The 18,353-nt window shown below is 42.3% G+C and overlaps 1 protein-coding gene across 8 annotated transcripts in view; it reads left to right on the plus strand.

Annotated features, from left to right (window-relative positions):
- Positions 1-14,857: 14,857 nt before the first annotated feature.
- The window catches only part of CYSLTR2 (cysteinyl leukotriene receptor 2), a 93,557-nt gene continuing 90,061 nt past the window's right edge, over positions 14,858-18,353 (plus strand). For all 8 annotated transcript variants that reach the window (XR_008670838.2, XR_008670840.2, XR_008670841.2 and 5 more), the window contains exon 1: positions 14,858-15,033. The gene's annotated coding sequence lies outside the window, so the exon portion shown is untranslated. The remainder of the gene's footprint in view (positions 15,034-18,353) is intronic.

The following is an 18,353-nucleotide window of genomic DNA, read 5'->3' on the forward strand; positions in this document are numbered from 1 at the left end:
ATGTAGGAGGTCTGGGGCTAATAGGGCACACTGTACTATTATCAATTTTCCCTTTCTTCTTTCCAACTTCTTCATTTTGGAAAGGGAATGTCTATCCTATGCCTTTCCCACCATTGTGTTTGGGAGCACATAACCTACCATGTGAGTTAGAAGTGAAATCAAGGAATCAAGGATAATTGCCAGATTTTTGCATAAGCAAAAAGTAAATGATGGTGCCATTTACTATGATGAGTAAAATTGGGATTTGAGCAGGTTTTGGAATAGGGGTGGATGGAGAAAAATTGGGGGGGTTGTTTTGCCATATTGAAATTGATGTTCTCATTAGAAATTTGAGCTAAGCCATCAATCATAGAAAACTGGAACTCAGGGGAGTCATCAGCATACATGTTGCATTTAAAGTGCTATGATTGGATAAGGTCACCTATAGAAAGGGTATAAAAACAGAAAAAGGCCGGGCGCGGTGGTTCACGCCTGTAATCCCAGTACTTTGGGAGGCCAAGGCAGGCGGATCACAAGGTCAGGAGATCAAGACCATCCTGGCTAACACGGTGAAACCCCGTCTCTACTAAGAAATAGAAAAATTAGCCGGGTGTGGTGGCAAGTGCCTGTAGTCCCAGCTACTCGGGAGGCTGAGGCAGGAGAATGGCATGAACCTGGGAGGTGGAGATTGCAATGAGCTAAGATCACGCCACTGCACTCCAGCCTAGGCAACAGAGCGAGACTCCGTCTCAAACAAAACAAACAAACAAACAAAAAAACAGAGGACACAGCCTGAGGCTCCAAAATTTAGAAGGCAGATAGAAGAGAGAGCCAGCAAAAAGGCTAAGAGGAAGTAGCCATTGGTATTTGATGATGATATTAAAGATTATTTTTTCAGATGTTATAATAGTGTGCTTACATCTCTTATAAAAGAATCCTTATTTAGAGATACATACTGAAATATTTATAGATGAAATATGTTTGGGACTTATAAATAATTTGGGAGGGAAAGTAGGTAAGGAATAGAGAAAACAAAATGGGTCATGAGCTGAAGCTAGGTCAAAGTATAATAGCTTCAGCTATTATACTTTTCTGAATGCTTTTATATACATTAAAAATGTTCCATGATATAAAAGTAAAATAGAAAAAGAAATGCGTAACCACTCAAGTAGGATGACCTCCAGGATATTGTGCTGTCATGAAACCTAGTGAAGAATGTGTTTCCCAGAGGAGACAGTGGTCAGTGTCTAGTGCTGCTGAGGGCAAGCAGGATTTGGACAGAGAATTGACCATTGGATTTGACAAAGCAGCTGTCATTGATGATCTTGCTAAGAGTCATTCAGTGGACTGAGGAGGACAAAGCCTGGTGGGAGGGAGTTGTATAAAGAATGGACAATGAGGGAGTAGAAAGGGAAAGATAGATGATTTTTCTGCTCTAGAGGAGAACAGAGAAATTGAGAGACAGCTAGAGAGGGGCATGGAGTCAAGGAATTTATTTAAATAGGTCCCATTAGGCATAGAGGTATGTTGATTGGAATGAGGCAGCAAGGAAGAAACTGATGCTGTGGCAGCAAGATCTTGAGTAGAGAGAGGTCATTGGATGGACAGCACTAGGACAGGGGCGGCCTTGCAGAGGATCAGGGTCTTTCTTCCTCTGTATCAGGTGAGAGGACAAAATATGTGGGTCTGGACACAGGTTTCTGGAGTTTGGTGGTGGGATGAGGTAGTTCTCATCTGATTGTATTTTCTCAGTGAAGTGTGAAATGTGGTCACAAGCTAAAAGCAAAGAAAGAAGGTTTTCAGGGGTTTGAGAAGGGAGGAGAAGGTGCCAAATAGTCTCCTCAAAGAGAGGGGACTGGATCTACCAGGGAAATGTAGCGTCCATTAGGAACTGTCATGAATTCAAAGAGAAAAACAAGCAGTAAGATTGTTTGATTGACATCATCCGGTTTCCTCCCCTGAAGTGGTGGCGTGAAGGAGGCAGACAGTTGCATTTAATCGGGGGTGGAGTTTTACCAGGTGAATCTAGTGGAGGGAGAGAAGAGGCAGATTGTAGGAAAGGGGCTAAAGGACCACGGGCTCTAAGCAAGGGAAGAGAGAAGTGAGTGTGCGGCTGTTTGTATAACGCGGTGTGTGTACAGGGGAGTAGAGGACATTGTGAGTTTGTTTGCAGTGTAGCTGGGTGGGGGAATTGAGTGAGTGAATCAGGAGGTGAGGAGATGGTGGCCAAGAATGAGAAGGACTGGCTAGGTAGAGTGGCTCACGCCTATAATCCCAGCACTTTAGGGGACCAAGGCAGAAGGATTGCTTGAGCTCAGGAGATTGAGACCAGCCTGAGCAACATAGGGAGACCCTGTCTCAAAAAAAAGAAAAAAAGAATAAGCAGGATGTTTGAAATAGAGACTTTAGAGATGCTGTGGTTTATTGGTGAAGACTGTCCATGGTTTATTTGTGAAGGCTGTGTCCATGGGGACAGATGGCTGAAGTGGGTGGAGAAAGTGACCACTACACTAAGAGGCCAAGAAACCAAGAAGCTGCAGTTCTGTTCCTTTTTTCCCCACCAGGTATCAAGCGCAGGGCTCTACCTCCAATTGGTTCTTGAGAATTGCTGACTAAATTTTGGGCATGAGGCCAGGCACAGAGAGAAGAACAGGGAGCAGAAATGAGATTTAGAAATGTGTGTGGAGGGGAGGGAGAAGAGAAGTAAGAGATAAGAGCTATCTCTAAATGGTCTCCCATCCCCTTGGGTCTGCCTAGAATGCTCCCATTTGTGGAGGTTGACATACTGTCATGGAGCAATCTGAGAATGACATGTTTGACTCAATTCAATTTGACCATTTATTGAGCATTACGTTTAGAATGTCAGGCTAGGTGCTAAGAGTCCCTAGGGAAGCTATAGTCTAGTTGGATAGAGGGCGTAAAGCATGCATAAAAATGTCAGGTAGCTTCTGCTACAAGCCAAATAGTAAATAATTCGCTTTGCCTCCTCTGGGTCAGTGAATCGAATTCCTTGAGAGGTTTGTTTGAAATTGTGGACTCTCAGGAAGGCCTGTTTTAATATAATGTGGAACTGAGACTGAGGAGGCCACAAATTAGAAACTTGCAAAGTGAGAGAGTTGGATATTTAGTTGGTAATTATCCTTTGTGCCCCTCTCCCTGCCAACGTTTTCCTGAAATGTTTCCCAAACCATACAGTATTAGTCAGTGTTTTCTGGAGAAACCAAACCAAAAGGACACACGCGCATGCACACACACACACGCACACACACACATGCACATGGGGCCTGATCTGTTTAATTTAATAAATTGCTCATGTGGTGGGGGCTGGCAAGTTAAAAAACCATAGGGCAGGCTGGTAAGCTGGAAATCCCAGGAAGAGTTTGTGAAAGGAAATTAAATTTGGGGACCCCAAACTCATTTAGCCAAAGGGAAAAGTCAAGCTGGGAACTGGATCATGCAAACCTGCCTCCACCTATTGGTTCCCAAATAAGATGTCTACAAGATGAAGAGCTACCCGCCTGCCCCATATTTTGCCCACAAGGAAATTGCTAGTGAGCTGTTAAAACTTCACCGTGGCAATGCAAATTGATAGCTTACAGGTGTAGTCACCCAGCCTGCCAGACACAGATACATATCTGATTGCTCCCCTACCCCGTTTTGTCTGTGTTATCTTATGTAAAATGCAGATTTCCCCCCATTTTTCCTCTGCCCCTTTTATGTGAAAACTGTGTGCTTCTCAATATCCCCACCCTTTGCCCTTTCCCCTTTAAATTTGGAGCCCTCAAAATCATCTTCAGAGAAAGGCATAGACCTGTCTCCCAGGCAATGTCCTTAACTTTGGCAAATAAATCTCCAACAATGATTGAGACTTGTCTCATCATTTTCTTCGATTGACAAGTTGATGTTGTAGTCTTGAGTCCAAATTCTGCAGGCAACAGATTTGAAACTCAGGCAGGGTTTCCATGTTGAAGTCTTGAGAATTTTTTCTACTTTTGGGGAACCTCAGTCTTTGCTCTTAATCAAGGATTACGAAGTCTAATCTGCTTTACTCAATGTTCTTAAATATTAATCTCATCTTAAAAATACCTTCATAGCAACATCTACACTGGTGATTGACCAAACAGTTGGGCCTAGACAAAGTGACACATATAATTAACCATCACACCTGCCTATAAGATAATCAACATTATAGGAGTCTAAACTCATCAGCTTCCTCTGTGAAATTTTCATCTATCTAGAGTCCAAATTTTGTGTTCATGCCTTTTCTGAAGTACTAGACTTTAGGCTCCTTTCTGGTAGGCTCCATTTCTTTAAAGCAGTTTACATTGCCTTTATATCCATTGCAGTGCCTTACGCCAGTCCCCAGGTGCCAGTAAGTGAGAAGGGGATGAGGATAAAAATAAGAGCACAGGCTCCGGAGTCAGATATTCTTGAAATCAAAGTAATTTTAAGCAGTTTATTAAGTGTTCCAACTCTGTGTCCTCAAATATAAAATGAGAACAATCATATATATATTTTTTAGGATTATAGATTTGTTGGAAGGAGAGGCTCTATTTATAATTCATTTTTTATCCTCCCCCAAAACAGCAGAATTTGCTGTGTGTTAGCAGGTTCTGTGCTAAGCACTTCATGCGCAGGAACTCACTCAGCCTTCAGAACAACCCCGCTGTGCACTCCACCACCATTTCATGGGGAGCAAAGGGGCTCAGAGCGTCTCTTAGTCCACTTGGGCTGCTGTAACAAAATACCATAGACTGGGTGGAATAGAAACAACAGAAATTTATTTCTCACAAATGTAGAGGCTAGAAGTCTGAAATCCTATGGAAGTTCTCTGGGGTCATTTTTATTAGAGCACTAATCCCATTCACGAGTGCTCTGCTCTCATAACCTGATCACCTCCCAAAGCCCTGCCTCCTAATACCATCACCTTGTGGGTGAGGATTTCAACAGATGAACTATTGGGGGACACAAACATTCAGTGTACAGCAGAGAGGGTAAGTCATGTACCTGTGGACACAGAGCTGGAAATGATGACATAGATTAGAGCCCAGGTTGGCCTGTGGCTCATGCCCATGTGGCCCTCTGCAGAATGCCTTGGCATTTTTTCCATGGTTCCCTCTGCCACAAAGGCCCTCCCTTCACCTGGGGCACCTGCTTCTCTTCCAGAGTCAGTTCCTGCCCCACTGCCCCGCAGAAGTGTTTTCTGATGTGCTCTTCCTTGGGAAGAGCTGACCAGGGCAAGCCAAGACAGCGGTGCTAGTTGTGCTCTGGACCAAGAAAGGGGTAGGATGGAAATTCAGCTACTGTTCCTGGCAACTGGTGAGTCTTTGCCCCAGGCCATGGCTAACAATGAAAGGAAAACCTTATGGTAATCCTAACACCCAGAAGGGTCAGCCTTCACACAGAGGCACTTGTAGGCAGTAGCTGGGCCCTGGGACTGGCCATTCCCTCCTCCATGCCCTGCCAGCACAAGTACTCAGGAACGTTCACCTCCTGCCTCTCTCTACCACTAGTGATCCTCTGAAGTGCAGGAGCCACGTCTTAGGTGTTGTTGCTTACTTCTTGTCCAGGGCAGGGACTGGCACACTTCTGCTTAGGGTTTGTTAGCAAATGGATAGAGGGAAGACTGAAGGAAAGGGGAAAATCAGGTATATTTCTTAAAGTTGGCAAGGTGATTCAATTCCTTTCTTCATCCATACAACAAATATTTATTGAGCACTTGCTATGTGGCAGTCACAGTTTAGACAATGGGGTTACTGATACTTAAGGTGTTCTGGTCTGGCACATGAGAAGCTGATTTATTATTTTCCTACCATGTCATACACAGAAGAAAGCAACAGTCTTGTATCAAGCTGGTTCTTTAAAATACCCTACTAGGTTTCCTGAGGTTTCATGCTTCTAGGCCCCTGATTACTTAACACATTCAAAACAGAAGAATCTTTTTATGTGCACCAGGAGAAGAAATGGAAAAACACTGACATCCCTGGAAAGTGGGAAATCCAAATTTCAGAATTTCTTCTCCACTGCCACGTTTCCCATTTGTTTGTTTTTCCAAAGCACCCATTGCACCTCACCAGCATGGAGCTCAGGCTGGCCTCCAGGCAGGGCTCTTTTCCACAGCATCTGCCCCTCCCCACCAGAGCAGAGGGCAATGCTAACTGCACCTGGGACCATCATCCAGAGGAGCATCTCTGAGAAGCAAAGTGAATTGTCTGGTCTGAGCAGTTCCTAAGTGGATTAATAACTAATAACCCTTGGTTCCTAACGACCTGGATGAAATAATACAATTTCCTGGGCTCTGTGGAATTCTGGAGTCTCCAGCTATTAAAACCACTACAAAGCACTCTTATTAGATACTAAATGCATGGTACATTTCACGATGTTGTTTTCTTGGTTCATGAGCTTGTGCATATTTGATTGCACATGCTCACTTTAAGAGGCACTTGCTGCCCCTATCTTCAGCTCTGTTAAATGGAGAAAAGCCAGATAAACTAAGGCAATAGTGGTGCCAAATTAACGTGAGCATCATGTAAATGCTCATCAATGCCAAGAGAAGCCCATAGTTTCTGCTAGTAAGTAGAAAGTCCCTAATATGAGGAAGATATATTTATAATGTCAATGGGATCTATTGTTGGTATCCCTAGTATTGGCTAATGGTAGAAAGGGCGCATAGTTATTTAGCATCTTGGAAATGCAAGTTTCTCATCATTTAGGTATTTTCAAAATGGGACAATAACAAATGCAAAGGGTCATTGCAATGGCTACATGAGATCTGTGTGAGGTGCCTAGCACAGAACTGGCACCTGGATGAATCCCAGGACCTGGCTGTTGGAGTATTTGGACATAGTGAACATGTGCTCCTCATAGAGCTAGAAGCTCACTAGAGTAACCCACCCTTCAGGTCACAGGGACTTGGGAATTCGTTCTGAATATTTAAAGCAGGGAAGGTATACTCAGGTGATGGAAGGGCTGAGAGACAAGCAGGGAACTGAGATAACACAGAGTTTAACACAGCAAGAAGCCATCACCATGCCTGGGCTGCAGAGATACAGGGAGGAGACAGCTTTCCCCAAGCCTGGGAGTCACTCAACAGAAGCTGGGGCCACACAGAACACACAGTTGCCATCAGAAATGCCACCTGCAGAACAGATGGGGAGTGATATCATTAGGCTTTTTGTCCGCACTCAAATCTCATCTTGAATTATAATCATCATAACCCCCACGTCAAGGGAGAGACCAGGTGGAGGTAATTGAATCATGGGGATGGTTCCCCCATGCTGTTCTCATGATGGTGAGTGAGTTTTCATGAGATCTGATGGTTTTATAAGGGGCTCTTTCCCTCACTTCTCTCTCCTGCAGCCTTGTGAAGAAGGTGTCTGCTTACCCTTCGCCTTCCACCATGATTGTAAGTTTCCTGAAACTTCCCCAACCATACGGAACTATAAGTTAGTTAAGCCTCTTTCCTTTATAAGTTACCCAGTCTCAGGAAGTTCTTTATAGCAGTGTGAGAATGGACTAATACAGGGAGAAATGCTCTGGCTTTTTTCTCCTTTTTTTCCACCTTCCCACCTCCCACCAGTGCCAAATCCAGCCAGAAGCTGGGCTGACATGGGAGTCTGAGCTTTAGGGGTGAGCCCTCACCGCACCCTATAGAGAGTAGAGCAGTGTAGAGGTGAGGAAGGGAACTGAGCCCACCCAGTGGGCCCACAAGCCTGGGCAGTAAAGGTACCAAATGAAATTATCTGGCTTGGAGGTCTTCATCTGGGGTGACATTTTGTTTCCAACCTGTCTCCTCTCCTGCTGTCCTTGACCCCAACCTTCCTCATGCCTATTTTCCAAATTCTCTTGAGTCTTCTGCTCCAGCTGGGTCATATCCTATCCACAGGTGGGAAAGCAGGAAAGACACCAGCCCCACTGCAGCTACCACCCGCACTGCTAGATGTCCGAGCATGTGCCTGCACTGAGCCACGCCTAGAGGGCAGCCAGGTGATGATGCTGCTCCTGCCTTGCATGTGCTCTGCCCAGTGCTCAGCAGACCTCCCTGGTAGGTGCTGTAGCTGTGCCACAGTGCTCTGGCCCTGAGCCTGGCCACCACATGTGTTATCAGGGAGGACCCTCCCCTTGAGTCACCTACATTAGTGCTTAAAGCTCTAGCTTCAAACTCAGTCTCAACCCAGGGTAGGTGGAAAATAGAACTTGCTTTAGGATTTTTTGATAGCTCAGTTGCCATTTTTTTCAAGAAGTCCTTCTTCCCTGACCTGCCATGTGAAACTTACTGTTTGCAAACTCCCTCTTACATTCTATTAGTGAAACTAACCTAGATCCTAGATTATGGAAAAGCTGCATGCATAAGGGGAAAAAATAACAAGAAGTGTAGTTTATTCCCCCCACTACGGCACATCCTGTTGATGGAGTATAGGAATATAATTCAATAATTAAAACATTCATGCCGATGTGGTAAAACGTTGTGTTGCAGTGTAAATGCGAAAAATGCAGGATGCAAATTTTTGTCAAATGAAGCAACAAATGAGCAAGCAACAGCTTAGAAAATTGTCTGGCAGAGAATGCACCAAAAGTTTGTCTTTTGGGAGATGGTACTATGAATGATTTTCATGTGAAGAAATTAAGTTTACTCCAGAGATCCCTTGAGTTCTAGAACTGGTCTTATTTATCTTTGTATCTTTCTTCTTTCCTCATCCCCAGAGCCTTGTATACACTCAATATGCAAGAAGCCCTGGAAGTTCTCAAGGTGTGTTTCCAAGACCCTACACCATCCTGGCTGAAACAGGACCAGATCGTCTCTCAAATCTCCATCTCATGGTCTTGGTGGCCACCTGCTGCCTGAAGCTAGGGCTACAGAGGCGGGAGTGAAGAAGGACTCACCTGCCCAGACTGAAGCCACAGAATCCAGGGAGCCAGCCTCAAGGTCCAGTCAAGCAGCGCTCAGACTCACTGCTAGGATTTAGAAGAAAACAGAAGGGGATGATAAGGAATTGCAGATTTGAAACTAAGCTGGCCGGTTTAGGGTCTCTTCTGTACCATGAGTTTTGTGGAGGCTCTAATTCTGTGGTCTTTTTCCAGAATGCTATGTTCTTAGTCACTGATTTGCCTTAACTGACTTGACTAATTAGTACCCTCAGGATGGGAAAGGCCTTACATGAGCAGCAGGAAATTTTTGGGGTCTGAGAAAAGGTGGCTGAAAGAAAGGGAAGGATCTGATAGGGGAGTGAAGAGTGTTAACGTAACTTTGGCTCCCTTCTCCATGTTTATGCTGTCAGCAGAAAAACCAAACTCTGCAAAACATTTCAAAGAGGTTTATTCTGGGCCAATATGAGTGACCACGGCCCAGGGAAAACACAAACCCAAGAAGCCATGAGAAAGGGGTCCCAAGGCAGTCAGACTGTAACTCTGTTTTAAGCATTTCAGGGCAGCAGAAACTACAGGCAAAGTTGTAAATTGATACATGGAGGTTTATACATTGGTTCAGCCCCAAGAGGTGGGATATTATGAATTGGGGGACTTACAGGTCATAGGTGGGATCAAAGATTCTTTAATTTGTCATTGGTTAAAGGAACAAAGCTCTGTGTAAAGTCAGCTTAAAGAAATGTTTACGTGAAAGGAAGGAAGTTTGCTAGTCATCATGTGATGCTATGCCAGAGTCAGGTTATGAGAGCAAGATACAATATATTGGGTCAAAATGACATGTTTAGCCAGATTGATGGTCTGTAGGTATGACTCTTTCCAGGCCTTTTTGGAAAGAATTTTTAGCAAAGAGAAAAAGGTCAGAGTTCAGTCCTCAATGATCTCCACAAAGACTGCTCTGCGTGAAACTTGTGATATAAATCATGCCATGGGACATGGGCCTGCTCCTCTCCAAGGGCCATTGGCTGGGGTCTCTCAGGGTTCAAACCAGAATCTCCTGATTCTCACTCTCATACAATATTATGCAAAGAAAAACTCCCTTTTGGAAAAACCCCCTTCTGGAATCCTTAATTTGGCAATCTTCCAATTTGCTCAACATACTAAAAAAAATTAAAGAGGTAAGTGTGTATGTATGTGTATATGGGGGGACGCCAGGAATGAGTGGGGAGAGGGTGTCATGTGACCCACGCACTGCACAGTTCTCTGGCTACTTTCTCTCCCAACTCTGATTGGACTGGAGCGGACATTAATGCTCACTCCAGCCTCATCACCTCTCCAGAGAGCTAACACTGCTTGGGAAGCTAAATTGTTGTATTTGAAGGGAGAATTACATATGAGAGACTGAAAATCGAAACAAACTAAAAAGGATGCAAGCTCACTATGAATTAGTTAAGTCTGTTGCATATCTTATGGCAAGTTTATAACTTTCTCCCTGAATTTTGGGTTCCCTTGGTTGGAGAAGGGAAATGTAGATGTGTTCCCTAGGACTACCATAACAAAGTACTGCAAACTTGATGGCTTAAATTAAAGCAACAGAAATTCATTCTCTCACAGTTCTGGAGGGCAGAAGTCAGAAATCAAGATGCCAGCAGGGCTGCACTCCCTCTGAAGGCTCTAAGGGGAGTCTTTCATTGATTTACCAGTTCTAGTGGCTCCAGGTGTTCCTTGGCTTATAGCTGCATCACTCTAATCATTTTACATGGCCTTCTACCCTGTGTGAGCTTGTTGACACTCCTTTGTCGTCTCTCTTACAAGGATACATGTAATTGTATTTTGGGCTCAGCTGGATAATGAAAAATAAACTCCTTGCCTTAAGATCCTTAATTAACCACCATTTGTGCCACATAAGGTCACATTTACAGAATCCAGGATTTGAATATGGGCATGTCTTTGGTGCCAATGTGTAGCCCACTACACTAGGTAATTCTTTTCTCTGTCTTATCACAGAACAGGCTCTCTTACACATAAAGTTGGTTGCTTTCTAAATTCCATGAGGTTTCAAGTTTGTTTCCATTGTTCCCCTTTCTTTCTTTCTTTCTTTCTTTTTTTTGTTTTTTTGAGATGGAGTTTCGCTCTTGTTGCCCAGGCTGAGGAGCTCAACGGTATAATCTCAGCTCACTGCAACTTCCACCTCCCAGGTTCAAACGATTCTCCTGCCTCAGCATCCCAAGTAGCTGGGATTACAGGCACCTGCCACCATGCCCAGCTAATTTTTGTATTTTTCGTAGAGATAGGGTTTCACCATGTTGGCCAGGCTGGTCTTGAACTCCTGACCTCATCATCTGCCCACTTCGGCCTCCCAAAGTGCTGGGATTACAGGCGGGCGTGAGCCACTGCGCCCAGCCTGTTCTTCTACTTTCTTAATGACCTAAATAGAAACATGATTCACGCTGACTTCTTCCTTTGTATTTAACCTTGCACTATGAAAACAAACTACTGTCTCTGATGCTTTAGTGACTTAATAGTGCTTCTGATCTTTTGAAAATCACAGGTTTGTGTTTATAAGAACATATCCTCTAGACTCAAGCTTATGTCTCTAAAAGTCTAACTAAAGGCCTTGTGGCTGGTACATTACTGTAATCAGCAAGAAACTGGCCCTGATTCTCTTAAACTCACTTTGTTCAACTGAGAACAAACTTGGAAGTCTCCTACAAAACTGGAGTTGATTCTCATCTCTTGATTACTTCTGCAGGCCTTTGAAAGTTCCGGAGAAGTTCTCTGTGTGCTATATACATTAAACACGCTTTCATGTTTTCCTTTAAATCATCAAGAGCAGCACATAGGATAATGTGTTTATTCCTTTCTCTGCTCCCTAGGATTATCTTCTTTTTAAAGTCATTGACCCTTTCCCTATCTACTCTAAATGAATGATTTCTTGCTCCATCCTGACAAATCTGGTTAAAATGACATTGCATCTCTTTATATCATCTGTCCAAATTGTACAAAGAAAGAGTGTCTAATGGGCACTCTCCAGCAAATTTACTGCCTATGGAGTGCTTAGAGATCCCAGGCTGTCCTAAAAATAAAAGAAAGTCTTGAATAGGTTTCTCCTTTCTCTGAGGTTTACAGATTCAGAAGCAGGGAGTAGGGAGAAAGCATTTCCCTCATTATCTTTCTAATACTCTTGAAACATATTCTGCTCCTTGAAAACCTAATATTCAAAAGTTAGCTCTCGGAGTGTAGGATCAATTTTTTTTCACTGTTTATTTTATTTTAAAGTTTTTAATTTTTTTATTTTATTTTTATTTTTATTTTTATTTTTTTTTGAGACGGAGTCTCACTCTGTCACACAGGCTGGAATGCAGTGGCACGATCTCAGTTCACTGCAACCTCTGCCTCCCGGGTTCAAGCAATTCCCTGCCTTAGCCTCCCAAGTAGCTGGGATTACAGGTGCCTGTCACCATGCCAGGCTAATTTTTGTATTTTTAGTAGAGACGGGGTTTCACCATCTTGGCCAGGCTGGTCTTGAACTCCTGACCTCGTGATCCACCCACCTCAGCCCACCAAAGTGCTGGGATTAGGCATGAGCCTTTTTTTTTTTTTTTTCTGAGGCAGTCTTGCTCTGTCACCCAGGCTGGAGTGCAGTGGTGTGATCCCAGCTCACTGCAGCCACAACATCCCCAGCTCAAGCAATCCTTCCACTTTAGCTTCCTGAGTAGCTGAGACTATAGGCACATGCCACCATGCCCAGCTAATTTTTGTATTTTTTTTTTTTTTAGAGATGGGGTCTCCCTGTGTCACTCAGACTGCTTTCAGTCTGTTCTGGACTCAAGAGATCTTCCTGCCTCAGCCTCCCAAAGTACTAGGGTTATAGGGGTGAGCCACTCCATCCAGCCCACTTTATTTATTTTAATGAGATGAACATTAGTCAATTAATTGGGATTTTTGGCTCACTGCAACCTCCACCTTCCGGGTTCAAATGATTTTCCTGCCTCAGCCTCCCAAGTAGCTGGGACTACTGGTGCGTGCCACCATGCCTGGCTAATTTTTGTATTTTTAGTAGAGACAGGGTTTCACCATATTGGCTAGGCTGGTCTCCAACTCCCGACCTCGTGATCTGCCCACTTTGGCCTCTCAAAGTGCTGGGATTACAGGCGTGAGGTCACTGCGCCTGGCCAATTGGGCTTTTATTGGAGGAGAATGAATATCTATAGTGACTGCTTGTAGAATTAAATGTTGTTTCAAGCTTTTTGCCCCCTAAAGATGAGAATGGTAATATAACATTTGTATACTGTGAGTTCTAATTGGGATAAATAAAATATTAGAGATAATATCCCAGACCCAGGAAAAACCTTATCTTCAGAGGAGTAACCTTGGTCCCAGCCCCTTCTCCACAGCTGCATGAAGAAGCTGCACAGAAAACCACTCACCCTCACCCCTAGAAAGTACCCTTCCCAGCCCCTAGTAACCACTATTCTACTCTCCACTTCTATAAGATCAAATTTTTTAGCTTCCACATATGAATGAGAACATGCAGTATTTATCTTTCTATGCCTGGCTTACTTCACTTAACATAATGTCTTCCAAGCTCATCCATGTTGCCACAAATGACAAATTTCGTTCTTTTTAAATCAATAAATAGTATTCAATTGTGAATATATACCACATTTTTCATCCATCTTTCTGTTGATGAGCATTTCGGGTGATCCATATTTTGGCTATTGTGAATAGTGCTACAGTAAACATGAGAGTGCAGAGATCTCAACAAGATTCAGTAACCTTACTACTGAGTATATATCCAAAGTATTTTATTCATTTTGATGCTATTGTAAATGGAATAGTTTCCTTAGTTTCCGTTTTTGGATTGTTTATTGTTAGTGTATATAAATGCAACTGATTTTTGTGTATTGATTTCCTATCCTGCAACTTTGCTCAATTTGCTTGCTTATTAGTTCTATTGGGGTTTTGTGGGTGTGTGTGTGCATGGTATCTTCAGGCTTTTCTACATATAAGATTTTATCATTTGCAAACAGACATAATTTTACTTATTTATTTCCAATTTGGATCCTTTTTACTTATTTTTGTTGCTTAATGTTACTGCAGCTTTCTATGCAGGAAACGAGGATTTGAACAGTGATGGAGAGGTGAGTAATGGTTCGATTTGGAACATATTTTATGGGCAGGACAAATGGAACTTGTTGGCTCAGAAGTGGGTGGTGGAAGAAAGAGGGAAGTTAGAAGTGACTTCTAGGTTTATGGATGGATTAACTGGCTAAATTATTGTGGTGCCATTTGCTTAGACAGGGTAGATGGGGGGATGCAGGACTAAGAGAGGACGAGAAAAGCTCCACCTGGGCCACATTAAATTTGGCCATGATTGTGGATCAGATAGATAAAAGCAAGAGGAGGGAAGAAGTCGGAACACAGACCTCTGGGGAAAGCTCACACGTAGAAAAGGGATGGAAGAAGAGGCATCAGAAAGAAAGGCAAAGAAGAGCAATCTGAGGGGTAGAAAAAGAACCAGGAAAGTCAGAGAAACAAGGGAAAAGTTTCAGGAAAGTGGCAATGGTCAACTATGCAAACAAGAGGGGAAGGAAGGTGAGGACTGAGAAAGGATTTTTTATGTGAGCAACAAGGAGGTTTTTGGTGACCTCTGACAGAACATTTTCAGCAGACTGGATAAGGTCTATGCCTGAGTGCAAGTGAGCTGAAAATACAAGTGAGTGAGGGAAGTGCTTTAAACAAGTTTAAAGTGCTATGTGTGTAAGGCAGTGTTGCTATTTCTGTTGCCATGGAAACAGAAACCATTTAGGAGAACTAAAAGCCACTTAAAATTCCTGACTCTAACCTAACCCATCATATCCGCTTGATCTCTTGAGAAAGATAATGACAAAAAACCAGTCATTAGAGGGGCAGGGCAATTTTAGGTTTCTTCTTTTTAGGCATAGCCCCTAACTGGAAATTTTCCCCCTTCTTGAGAAGGGAGCTTGCACTAACCTCTACACTGGCTTCTAAAAAGCACAGATGACCTGCTACACTTCCTGACTTGCTTGCTATTGGTTGGCACTGTTCATAAATATAATTTGCTCTTTCACTTTTCTTTGAAATGAGCAACCTGAATTACTCGGAGGAGAAAGGCAGGAGAGATAGAGGCAGCAGAAGCCAGGGCAGCTGAAAGACAGAGACCTTCAGGTGGGCATTTTAATCTTTGTTTTGTTAATTCAGTGTTGAGCATCATGACTTGATGATCACATAATAGAGGAGTAATTTTTTAAAAGTAAATTTGTTTTGCTCTACTATAAATGTTATTTTCCTATCATGTACATGGTAGTTTAAAAAATACTGTGGAAGTATAAAAATGTTGAAGGAAGCCAAATTCTCCACCAAAATAGCCTCTATTGATATTTTGGGGATCGTCCCTTTGTGTGTGTGTGTGAGTGTGTGTGTGTGTGTATGCACATATAACTTTAGTTTTCATGGTTGCATCCCTGCACCATGGACAAGTTTATATTCATTTCCTCCATATCAGTCTATGGTTTTTCCGTGTTGCTGTGAATTCTTTGTAATCATAAATTAAAGCTGCTGCATATTATTGCATTGAGGAACTTTACTATACTTCCTCCATTTTTGGCTGTTATCCTATTTTTCATAGTTTGGGTCCTTTTATTATATAAGATATATTTTTTCCATTCAGTGTCTTGTTTTAGGGGTAGAAGAAGTTAAATCTGAGCACATATATTTCAATGGTTTTGCTCAGAGGCACAATGAGAGTGAAAGAGTATGTGAGATCATGAGCATATAATCTGTTCCTTACCCCACTGGGACCCTAATCAGTGTTTCTCAACTCTGGCCGCACATCTAGCCAGAATCACCCGACTCTGAGGAGATTAGAAAATTACCCCTAGAATAACTGAGGCTTAACTTTTGGAGATCAGTGAGTCATCTGCAGTATTTTGTCTTGTTTTCCAGAAACTCCTCAGGTGGTTCTAATGGGTGGTCAGCATAAAAACAGATGACCTAGGTCATTCAAAATATTTTTCTGTCTCTGAAATATACCTGAGAGTAATATGTATTAGGAGAAAGGGAGGTATAATTTAAGGCAAGCCAACCAAATCTCCCTTTCAACACTACATAAATAATGCAAATTATAAAATAATTTGTGGGAAACATAAGACTTCTAGAAATTTCTATCATCTACTCAGCCACATAAACTCTTGAGATGAGAATCTACTTGTGTTTCGATTTACTAATGTTTTAAAGAGATGGATTTGTTTCCAGTGCTTCGGTGGTTAAAAGTTAGAGAAGTTGAGGCTCAAGTATGTTCTAAATGTATCTGAATCATGCCCATATCTGCTAGAATCTACCAAGGCAGCCAGGCTTCCTTTTAAAACTCTTCAAGATTAAACACAAGGTGGGCATTTAATAGCTGGCCAGTTCACTAACACACTGTGGGCACAGCGAAGATCGATGGGATTGGATTTGGAGGCAGAAGGTGGCTCACTCTGGCTTTCAGGAGCCCCATAGACATGGCATTTACCTTCTCTGGACCTCATATCCTCAGGAGGAAAGTGGACAGAGTTTATGCCAGGGCGCGTTCTGGTTTCTCCCATCAGGGACTGAAAACAGAGCCAGAGCCCCTAAACCACACTGAAGCATTTGCTGTTGCACTCAGCCTGCTGCAGGCCAGGAATCATCCCAATGAGACCAACAGCATGTTAATCTAATTTCTTCTTGTTTTGACTCAGTGGAGAACACCTGTTTAGTACCTTCTTTAATGAACGTAAACATTCACATAGTACTTTACTATTTACAAAACATGTTTACAGGCATCAGTTCATTTGATCCACATACTAGCCTTAAGAACTGGAGGACATAATTCTTATTTTAAAGTTGGTAAAGATGAGACCAAGAGAACATGGGATCTTTCCCAGGTGGAACCAGAACTGGTCCAATCTGGTTGAGCCCAGGGCACATGGTCCTTTCTTACAACTTAAATAATAGCTATTGTGGGAAATTGGTTAAACAAATTTCATAGTGTTTATATAACTGGCTATTCTGTATCCAGTTAAATGATGACATTGATGTTGTTAGTTGGCAAAGAAAGGTGATCATGACACGAAATAAGAAAAAAGCAAGATACAAAACAGCATTATAAGTGTGCTCATTTTTATTCAAAAATATTTGTATATATTTCAAGAAAGATAAAAAAACCATATATGCAAAATTTTAGCTATGTCTGGTTGGTGGTAAAGTTCATTATTTAAGTTTATTTCAGCTTGTATTACATTGTAATTTTTTTTTTTTTTTTACCATGAATGTGTACTACTTGTGTAAGAAAAATAAAGGAAAGTAAATAGAATTGTTCATGTGTTTCTGGTCGGCTCTTCTCCAGATGAAATGGCCCCATCTTCTTTCACTTGACCATAAAGAGGGCTATTTAATTATCTGAGTTTTGTACATTATTGTCACAAATCTTATTGTGATTGTTAGCTAGTACTGACTGAACTCTTCACATGTGTTGGGCACCAAGTTAATCACTTAACATCCATTTTTTTTTTCATCAATACTCACTCCAGTGCTCCTTTGGCAGATGAGAGTTTGAAGCTCAGACGGCTGCAGTAATAAAAGAGACTAAAAGGCAGAGTTGAAACTTAAACCCAGGACCCTTTTAACTCAAAAGCACATGCTTTCATTCATTATATCACTCTGCCTCCTATCCACCTGGGATCACATGAGCAGCCTCCATTTTGGAGGAAAGATGATATATTTTTTCAGTGTACTCATTGCTGTGTACATGAGTACATGATGGTTACCTTGGGCATCGTTAGCATTTCCTGCGTACTCCAGAATCAAGGATCCTTTCTGCTTTTCTATAGTTTGCTCTGTGCACCAGATATCTGAGGCACTCTAGTTCCCCAAGGGTAAGCCTTTAAGATAAAAGCCTCACAAGGGATTGTGCAATTACCCAATGAACTCTGGCTAATGCGGCAGCCAAATTGGATAATACAAAGAAAGGCAAGCATTTTGCTGTGGGTGCTCAGCGTTGCTAGAGAGCTTTTTGAAATCCATGTCAGAAACCCCTAGCACTGTATTTCTTTATTTCTCAGGGTATTGGCCACTGCCTCCTTTGTACTGCAGTTACTTATGTACAGTATGTTCTATTGGACCAAGACTCTGACATTGGAGTCATTGCATAGAACCTAGCACATAAACTCCATTGAGAATAAAGGCATTGTGTAAATAAATAAATTCACCCAATGAATGCAGACTTTATTAGTTACAGCTAATGTTTATCTCTGTTGAACTTTATTAACCTCTTTATATTAATTGACCCATGGAGAAAATATAATCTTGACAGAATTTAAAGGAAAACCTCTTCCAATGGATTGATGACTTTGTGGCAGTACAGTCAGTCTTTTGACAAAGAAATCTAGTTATTATTTGAGAGGCTCAGGATAAGGGTCTAAGCAGTGAGTTGGAGTCAAGAAATTCCAAAGTCGGAAGGGTCCTTA

The sequence above is a fragment of the Gorilla gorilla genome, chromosome 14, assembly GCF_029281585.2.
Source record: "Gorilla gorilla gorilla isolate KB3781 chromosome 14, NHGRI_mGorGor1-v2.1_pri, whole genome shotgun sequence".
Lineage (NCBI taxonomy): Eukaryota > Metazoa > Chordata > Mammalia > Primates > Hominidae > Gorilla > Gorilla gorilla.